A 10,457-nucleotide genomic window follows, 5' to 3' on the forward strand; every position below is an offset into this window, starting at 1 on the left:
AAGTCTTTTTCAGATCACTTGATTATTTACTTATTTATTTTTATTTTGTCTCCAGTGAATTATTATTGTGGCTGTTGATACTGTTGGTGTTATCATCATGTTCTGCGATTTTGCAGGCTCATTCTGATAAAAATTCTTTCTCTTTCTCTTATGTCTTTGTCTTTCTGAGATTTTCCCGGCTGGTCTGGCAGATTTGCAGTCGTCTCTGCCTGCCTTTGGAGCTCGCAGATCAGAATCAGGTCTTGTGTCACTGGATCAGAGCGCCAGCCCCATGTTGCTGTTGGTGATATCACAGATTCTGTCACCGAGTCAGCTGGCATTAGGTCAGCAGCTCCCTCAGCCGTAGCTTTAGCACAGACAGCAAAAGCCTTTTTCCGTCTGGTTCCGTAATCCAGGACAAGTGCCACCCCTGCCCCTGGTTTTAAGCAAGGAGCCTGGCTACTGCCCCCGCCTCGCATGGAACTCTTTTACGTACAGTTACCCCATGGGATTTTCTTCCTGCTGCCTCTTCCTGCTCTGGGGCCTCACACTTGATGTTCCTGTTAGATTTCTGATCTAGAGATGTTGAAAATGTTGTGGGGCATAGGTAGGTCATTTTAGTGACTTGTTTTTATATTTTATCTGTTATTTCTCTGCGTTTGTTGTGAAGACAAGGGAGCCACAAAGAATAAACAGGCCATTGGAGGTTTATGACCATAGAGTCCAAACTTCTTATTTCACATTGAAGATTAAAAAAACCCTAAACAGTTTCTGCTTAGTTCCCTGGCTCCTCGTGTTTCTCTTTGTCATCCTTGCATCACTTTCCTTACTAGCTGAGCTCCATCGTGCTTCCTCCCTGTAGTACCCTGCTTGCCTCACTCTAGTTCCTGTTCTGCCATTTTAAAATCATGTTGCTGTTCATTCTTACCTTCATGTAATGTGTAAGATCCTTGAGGGCAAAGTTGTATTTATCACTCGTGCTAAACACTTTTCTTGGCACTTAATAAGTGCTCAATAAAGAATGCATGGATTTGGGTGTTCCTAAGTAACATCTTTTAGTATAGGGTAGCTATTCCATGCGTTACTGTTTTCAGGTGAAATTTAAGCTGATCCCACGTGAAGGGAGATTGAGGGGTGGTGTGTGTGTGTGTGTGTGTGTGTGTGTGTGTGTGTGTGTGGAGTGTGGCTTACGATAGAGTGTTCCCAGGAGGTGGAGCAGTGCAAGAAAGGCATGAAGGCGTGACTACATGTAGTTGAGCATTTGGGAGCATAGAGATGAGGGATGCTGTGGAGACGAGGCGAGAGAAAGCCGGAGGAGGTGCAGTCAGGGTCTGGGACGGGACGTTCCGGGAAGTTTGCACTTCACCCTATAGGGCTTAAGGAGCTGTTAAAGGGTTTCAGTTAGGGAGCAACTGAAGATGTTGTTATGGAAAAATTACTCTGACAAATAGACATTTCTGTTAGATAGAAGTTAAAAAGATTGGTTATAGGCAGTATTTCCCTTCTTCTAGCTTTTTTCTTAGTTTTCAGCCTGTTTTAGGCTTGCTTTGAAGTAGACTGTGAGTTGCATTTCTTAATTCTTGCCAATTTGATGGCTTTCTCTACTGACAGAAGTCATTCTTGAATAGACCACTGTAACCATGGATTAGGGGGTGTTACAATGTCTATGTTATGATGCAGTTTCTAGGGGGTTGTAAGTTTTCAAGAAGGTAGGTTCTGAGTATATCAGAGTTTTCGTTTTTGAAAAAAAATAGTGAAGAATCCTGGCACGGGTTAAAAAATAGGAAGATATATCATTAAAGTCTAGATAGAATTTCCAAACCTAGATTTGGGTGAGAACTATGGGTAAAGTTTTTTTTTCATTATTTCTTTAGAGATTAAAAGAAATGTTGATACTTGTTATGTCTGGGTGGGTTTCTCTCAGAAGCATTTCCTAACCCTTCCCATGTCATGAACCATGTAGGACTGGTCGAAGTTGTACTGTATGTGGGCTGAACTGATGGAGCTGTCTGGGGCTCGGAGGCGACTGGCTCTGACATCTTAGACCAGGCTGCTACTTGTGCCCAACTGTCCTGAAAGCGGCGGGGATCCCTTTCTCTGCACACCCTGGCTTCCCGGTTGGGATGCCCTAGCTAAAGCCTAGAGAATTGCTTAAATGTTTTAAGATGTTTTTCAACTTTTAGTCTAGATCTTTATGTATTCTGCCCAATCCTGAGGCTAGATATTATCTGGTGGAAAATGTCTTATGTGGCGCTGCTATGAGTTGTGTGTTTCATTGTGGATTGTTGACTCTATTACAATCCACAAAAAGCCTTTTGATTTTCAGTGCTTAAATTGTTTTTGTTTTTCTGTGTTTGCATGTGTTGCAATGTTAAACACTTATCAAGATTTTTTTCAAAATTTTGTTCTATTAGATAGTGTCAAAGAGGAAATTTTTATATGAAAATTATTATATTTAAACTGTGGCTATAATTTGAAATGGACCTCTTAGATGTTTAATGGAGATTGTAACAACAGGAGTAGTTCTTGTAAAAAACATTGCTCAACAATTTCTGGATGATTATTTTTGCGGAATGTGTTAAACAAAAACAAGCCAAAAAGGCACCAAAACCCAAAAATGATTTAGGGTACTACTTATTTTAACATCTTTTAACTTGAAAAAATAAAGCTTATCTGCTCCACTATTTTTAAATTTTATCTTACACATTTTATTTCACTTTCTTCAGGAAACTTTTGCTCTGTAACTAATAATGACATATTTTCTAAGAGAGGCTTTGTGTCAATTTTCTTCTGACTTGGCAATCCAGGAGTGGCTCTCTTGCATTGGAGTGTTTGATTCTGCCCTTTGGCCTAAATAAAGGAGTGAGTTTTTTGAGGTCACTTCTGGATATGAAACATTTCTCATTTAACTGAGGAAAAAATAATGGCAATGAGTAATTTGCAATGTGGTATATTCATGGCTTTCTAATAGAGTAGGAGCAAATATCTTCATTCTGTGGGGCAGGAGACTGAAAGTTCATACTGAAGTGAAAACAATTTAATATCTGTTAGAACAGGTAATGTTATAAACAAGTGAGTAGACTACTAAGTCCCTCAGTGCTGCATAAGGATTCTTCTGAGTCTTATTAATGCAACAATAATATAAGGCATCCCCTAAGTATTGGCTAAAATGTCTGTCTAGGATAATTATGTAGTTATATATCTTGTTTTATGGAATAGCAGTGTACCTTAGAAGTTGGGTAGAGGAGGTTAAAGAAGAGAAAACTTAAGTTGAATTGTATTTTGAATACGGGGGCGTCTGCATTTAATGGAATCTTGAAAGAAAGCCCTTTGTAAAGTATACGTATCTATTATATTCAGACTCATTTATGTTTGATAGGTTTGGATTTTGGGAGATAAAGTTTTAAATGTTAACCATTCTTAAAGTGAATATACACTTGACCCTTGAACAACATGGGTTTGAGCAGTGCCAGTCCAGTTATAACATGCCCTTTTTTGGAGAAATACAATATAGGACTATATGGTGACAGATGGTAGGTACCCTTGTGGTGAGCATAGCATAATGTATAGAGTTAGAGTTGTCTGATCACTGTATTGTACACTTGAAACTAATGTAACATTATGTGTCAACTCTCCTTAAAAAAAATACAGTGCAATACTCCAAATGTATTTTCCTCATAATTTTCATAATAACAGTTTCGTCTCTCTAGCTTACTTTATTGTAGGAATACAGCATACAGTACATATGATGAGATATATGTTAATCACATCTTTATCTGTAAAGCTTCTACTCAAGAGTACACTATTAGTAGTTAAGTTTTTGGGGAGTCTCACGTTATAGGAAGATTTTCAACAGTGTTAGGGTTCGGTGCCCTTAGCTCCCGCCTTGTTCAAGGGTCGACTGTATAATGAGAATTTTAATTGGCGGGAGTGCGGGGAGGGATTTTTTTTAAGTGTATAGGGACTTCTTGGTTGTCATAGTTACTTGGGAGACCTGCTGGCATTTAGTGGGGCAGGGCCAGGTACAGTGTGTAATAGTCCCTGTTGAGAATCAGCGTGTGTCTGAGCTGTCAGAGCCGTGGCAGCGGTACGCTGCAGGTAAGGTGATGGAGAATGCCAACAAAAATTGCTTTTCAGACAATTTATTAGATCAGTTTCTTAGTTTAAGGCACTTCATTGTGTTAATACTGACCATTGAAAATGGAATATACTTTACTTTTAGCTAATTTATCATTTTTTTGACCACTTGCTGCAGAAAAGTGAGTAATTATTAGTTTGATACTATAGGAAATTTAATATGAACTTAATGTAGTATTTCATATAGAGTATATTCAATTATAGCATTCAAATATAGTATAAGTATAGTATAGTATTAAGTTTTTGTGAGGAGATAATTTGCATTATCTTGTATCTTCTTGTTTTGGTATGTTTTCAAACTTGTAACAAGAAAAGTTGTAAAGATAGAACCCAAATTCTTCATATACCTTTTATCGGATTTACCAATTGTTTACACTTTGTCCATTTGATTCTTTCTTGCTCTTCCTCTCTTTCTCTTCCTCTCTCTGTCACACACAAAGACACACATCTGTATCTATATATATAAAAGAAATTGATTTGTGGTTAAAACATTTTCGGTGAAAATCTATTTTCCTTTTATTAAGTCACTTAAATTTGTAGCATAAATGTCACTTACTGTAATATTATAATATAATCTCAGTAAAAGCTTCTAAATTACTTTTCCTAGTTAAATCTTAAAATTTCAAACCATTTACCTATTGTTGTTACACTATTGTTGTTTAAAAATGACATTATTTACATAGGTTTTGTAAGCCTGTCATTAACATTTTTATTTTTAGATCTATAGTATATTGCATAATGTAGATAAACTTGGTATCTAAATCAACTTTAATTAAAATTCTTTAGTATAACACAAACCAGGGCGCTCCAACCTCTTTATAATAGTTTTAAGATACTCTCTCTCTTTTTTTTTTTTTTAAGATTTTATTTATTCATTTGACAGAGACAGAGACAGCCAGTGAGAGAGGGAACACAAGCAGGGGGAGTGGGAGAGGAAGAAGCAGGCTCATAGCGGAAGAGCCTGATGTGGGGCTCGATCCCATAACGCCAGGATCATGCCCTGAGCCGAAGGCAGACGCTTAACCGCTGTGCCACCCAGGCGCCCCTAAGATACTCTCTTAAGAGAAATTCTTTAAAATCTCATTCTGAGAGAGTAAGTTTTCCAGTGGCAGTCTTCTTTCAGAGTCCCAGAGACTTGGGTTGGCTTTGCTATTAACTGGCCATGTTATGTATGGCCATTGGCTTGACCTCTTTATGTGCCCCCCGCCCCCCGGCCAACACCTCCTACCACAACCCTACCCATTTCTTGTTTTAAATATGGGGACTGGACTACATTGTCTGGAAGCCTTGTAGCTCTAAAATTTATGATTATATCTGTGAGAAAATTTTCATTTCCGATTTTGCTTTATAAGAACACAGCTATTGAATGAAACGAGAAATACCTCTACTAAGCTAAATTAAGAAAAATTAAACATGCAGTTTTCAGTGAGTTTTGAGTGCCTACGTGTGTTGCTCCTCGTTGGAATTTGTGTCCCGGTCACTTTTAGAGGTACCTTTGTTCCAAATGTAGGCACGTGTTCTCTGTTCTGCTTATTATGTAGCCAAGCAGAGATGGAGGGGAATGTCCATTTAAAATTCATACTCTTAAATATTTATCTTGTTTCTTTTATCTCAGAAAATAGTTTGGTTTATACAATTTATACTTGAATCCATGTTATTAGAACTGATGTATTAGTTTAAAATATTCCATATCTCTTTCACATTAACTTCTCTAAAAATGAATTTCTATATGAAAATATTTTATATGACTTTTGGTATTTCTCATTTATTGAAAGACATAATGGAAAGCACAACTTAGTGATTTTTTTTTTGGGTACTTGTTTGTACAAATTCAACAAAGGTAAAACTGCATTAGGGAAGGTCTAGGGAAACAACACCTTACAACAAAGGCACCGATGAAGGCATAACTTTACTAGGAAATAGCTGTGTTACAGACCTTAAACGAGAACTCAACTCACTTCAAAGGAGAGGAAAAAGGAAAAGAAAAGCTGTGTTGGATCATTTATTCTACTTCTTGGCTCACTGTATAAATTAGATCTGTGTGGAGTACAAGAGCTCATGCTGGTGCAAAACCCTCCTGGTGCAAAGGCTGAAGTCTGAATTTTAAAATTTTGAGAAATAGGTGAATTCTGTGCAGAGGAAACTTGGCAAAGTGTCTTACTTCGACTATAATTAACGTAAGTAAGTGATATGTATTATATGGTCTGCCTAATAAATCTACATATATTAACATTCAGTGTTTTTTAAAAAATAGAGTCTGGACAGCTATATGTTACACTTTTTGCCTTAAACACAAATAGACATTTTCTGTTAAGGGAATTCGAGCCTGTCAATTTGTATGATGGATGCCATTATATAATTGTCTCCTCATTTCCCACAAGTGTGAAATTGATATTAAAAATTTCCAAGCCTCTATCTTTCTCCCTCAAAATTGATCTAAAATGGTGTTTTGATATTATATTCTTTTTTTCTTTTTTGGAGATGGACAGGGTGACTATGAAAGTAATTCTAGCCTCTCTTTAAAGCTATTTGTTAGAAAGGGTCAGGGATAAAGTGAAAACATCTTCCCAATTCTTCCCCTACCCCAGTCTCCTTCTCCTACTTCAAGCACTGAGTCATAGGTTAGTTATTAAATTCATGTTTAAAGATAGTGGTCATTGCAGGCAGTTGATTGTAGAGTGCTATTTTTTGCCCTGAATTCAGAAGCTGACTTCTGCTGGCATTATCTAGGTACCCTGGAGTCAACTGGTTTTCTTTTCCACTCACACATTTGGAGCAATCAGGTGTTAAACTTTAAACAGCGGAACGTGGAAAGATTTCAGTAAGACACTAATGTATACTCGTATACATTTGTATTAAGTTGTGGAGCATTTGGAGAGTCACAATGTCTTTTAAAGAATACAGTTGCCTGTTGCAGATTCTAGAAGAATGGGATAGAAATGGAACTTATAGGATGCGTTAGCAAGGGTTTGGGCAATCAATCTCCAGTAAAGTACTGTGTTTGATGTCTTCACTGGTTAACCTTGTTACGTTCTAATGCAAAGTGAGGTAGGATATGTTTGATTGATTGTTAACCTAAAAGAAATTTGAGAATGCAGACATATATACATACTTTTAAGTTTTTATGTAGATTTACAGTAGTTGGTCTTGTATATTTTCTTTAGGTAATAACTTTTTGTCATTTTCTCTGTGTGTTGTGTAGATATAGATGAAGTGTGAAGTGTTCTAGATTAGGAAAGGAGGGGCTGCATCTTACCAGTGTTGGAAGAGCATTGCAAACTTGTTTACTCATGACAGTTATGATACCACAAAATTTGAATTTGTTGTTTTAACTGTATCAACACAACTTTATGTACTAAATGATTGATTCAGACTTAAAATATGATCACTAAGACATATTTTGTTGGCATGCTTTATTATCAAAAATGTTGTTTCTGATGGTGGAAGTAACCTAGACACTATTTAAAAGAGGGTTTCTTTACTGTTAAGTAAGGGGAAGTCTTCCTTGTCGCTAGAGTCTCCTGTGGAAAGATGCTTCTCCATTGTGATGGTCTTGGTCCAGGTTACCCCATATGGAGTCAGCAGGGCCATTGTGATTTTCTTGTTTTTGCCCAAATCAACCTTAGACTTTTTATGGGAACTTTGTATTTATATATACCTATAGATGTATGTACTGACATATACAGGGACCTTTTCCTCAGGACAGGAGAATCAACCCACTCCAACTTTTTAGGTATCCAAACTGACAGATGAACTTGGATCTCAAATGATTCCTTAGTACAAGCAACTTTGTAGTTAAAAAAGCTGTTTTAAAATGTTTGATTTGTATTACAGAGGTGAAGTCATTATTGTCTTTTCCCCTAAAATATGATATAAAAATTCTTAGCCATCAGAGGTTTTGGTCTAACTGAAGAGATGTGCTTTTCAAACTCAGTGCTGAGCTGTATTCTGAGGGTAAATGACAATGTTGAGATCTGCAAAGTTTTCCTTATTTCTTCCTTTGATTAGTGTGTATCTCTTCTTAGCCGGTCAAATTCTTCCTCTCCTTCCCAACCAGCACAACTTAATTTTTTTTTAGTAGGATCAATCCTTAATTTTTTTTTATTTCTGAAAATATATTTAAAAAATGCATATTACTTATTTTGGAACTATTTGAAAGTAGTTTGCATATATCACACTCCTCTACCCATTTGTCCTTCAGTGTGTCGTTCTGAAGAACAAGGACATTCTCTTTCATAACCATAGTAAAATGACTAAATAGGTGAATTATGTTTATCTAGTCTACAATCCTTCAGTTGTTGAGTTTCCTAACAATGTCCTGGAGAGCAGATTTTCCCCCAGTGCAAGGGCCCATATGGGTGTTACCCACCAGCTGCATTCCGCTGTCAGCTTTCTGTAGTCTCCTCGAACCTGGGACAGTTTCTCAAGAGTTCTTAATCTTTCACGATAGTGGTGTTTTTGAAGACTGAAGCCCAGTTGTTTTGTAGAGTAGCCCTCAGATGAGGGTTTTATGTGGGTTCCTGTAATGAATGGGGTCTGTCCCAGCATGTGTGATGGTTTGGGGGCATTCCTTCAGGAAGCTTGTCTGGAAAAGAAAGGAAGACTGTGTGGTCATCTCTCCACTTTTCCATTTAGCTCTTCAGAAAAACTTCTCATTTCTTCCTTAATTGAAGTAGGATTCATATTTTTTGCATAGGAACAGGGTTTATTGCTCTGCTTTACTACTTTGTTTTTATTATGAAGGCTTGAGAAAAATGGCAGTGAGAAATTTTCTAAAATATGAGGTGACCTGCAAAGGAGACAACATTGAGCTTTTACCAAGAGAAATTTCTTTCTGCGCAATTCCTATTATGATTTATGTTAACGAAAATCTCAAGATGGTGTCAAACAAGTATTTTGAAGGTGTAAGATATAGCTCTATTGAATTTGTTTTGTAGCAATAAACAGCTGAAGCTCTTTATGTATCACTTGAGATTGCTTCACTACGGATTAGCTTTTCTTGTAAACTGGTGCCTCTTTGTCTTCGTCCTAATAAATTTTCTTTAGCTAAAAATAGAGTAAATGAACATATCAAGACTGATTCTCATTAGGTTTTAGAGATTTATGGGTTATATTAGATTTTAATGTGAAATGTCAGGATACTTACCATCTATAGTTATGACTCTTAAAAGTTTAATAATTGCAAGGTGTAGTGAAAGCTAGAAAATTAATTTGGAATATTGCAAAGTATAAGAGATTTAAATCTTGCTTTTTGGACAACTTTGAGACACATGATGCTATAAATTGATTTCTTAAATTATTTTAAGAGTCGTGGTATTTGAATCTGATTTTGAAACAAATTTTAAGGAAGGGAATATATGATTTTGAATAAATAATAATTATGTCTTTTAGTATACTGCTACTGGGTTGGTCTTTGGGGATATAGACAGGAACAAGACAAACATGGCCATGGCCTCTTAGAGCACAGAACTACTACACAGGTAGCGTGGTATTATTAATACAAAAAGGGGAATTTGGGAGTCTGTGGGAGCAAGGGAACCTATCTGCAGGAAGGGCGGGAAGACCACTGTTAGGAAATCATATTCCAGTTGAGGTCCGGCTAAGTGAAGAGGAGGAGGGAGAGGGTTTTTTTTTAAAGATTTATTTATTTATTTGAGAGAGAGAAAGAGCATGTACCTGCGTGTGATGGGGAAGGGGAGAGACTCTTTCAAGCAGACTCCCTGCTGAGCACAGAGCCCCATGTGGGGCTTGATCTCGAGCTCAGTCTCAGGACCTATGAGATCGTGACCTGAGCCGAAACCAAGAGTGCGTGCTTGACCGACTGAGCCACCTGGGTGCCCTGGAAGAGGGTTATAAATAGAGGGAACAACATGTGTGAAGACCTGGAGTTGAGAGGTTGAGATTAAAATTAAGAAATGAAGGAAAATTTAGCATTGGTACAAGTAAGTGGTAGGAGATTAAGTTTGTAATTTTAGTTTTAGATAAACACCACAGTGTTGCCTCCATTTTATATTTTATTTCACCTAATGTCACCAAAACAAATCTGTTGTTTTTAAAGTATAATCATAACATTAAAGTAAATTCATTTTGGAGATGGGGAGAAAAAATCATTGTTACCCCATTACATTAAAGCAGCCATTTTCTTTTTTGCATATGACCCTGTGGTCTTGTTCAGATACTGTGTGGGTATGTCTGTGTATTTTTAAGATTTATTTATTTATTTGAGAGAGTGGGGGAGGGGCAGAGAGACTCTTCAAGCAGAACCCCCACTGAGCGTGGAACCTGAAATGGGGTTGGATCTCATGACCTCGAAATCATGGCCGGAGCCGAAACCAAGAGTT

General features: G+C 37.1%; 1 protein-coding gene across 3 annotated transcripts in view; it reads left to right on the top strand.

The window, feature by feature from the left end:
• Positions 1-10,457, top strand: part of USP6NL (USP6 N-terminal like) — a 181,659-nt gene that overhangs the window by 20,135 nt on the left and 151,067 nt on the right. The window lies entirely within an intron of this gene.

The sequence above is a fragment of the Ursus americanus genome, chromosome 31 (genome assembly GCF_024610735.1).
Source record: "Ursus americanus isolate L20-20 chromosome 31, mUrsAme1.1.p, whole genome shotgun sequence".
Taxonomy (NCBI): domain Eukaryota; kingdom Metazoa; phylum Chordata; class Mammalia; order Carnivora; family Ursidae; genus Ursus; species Ursus americanus.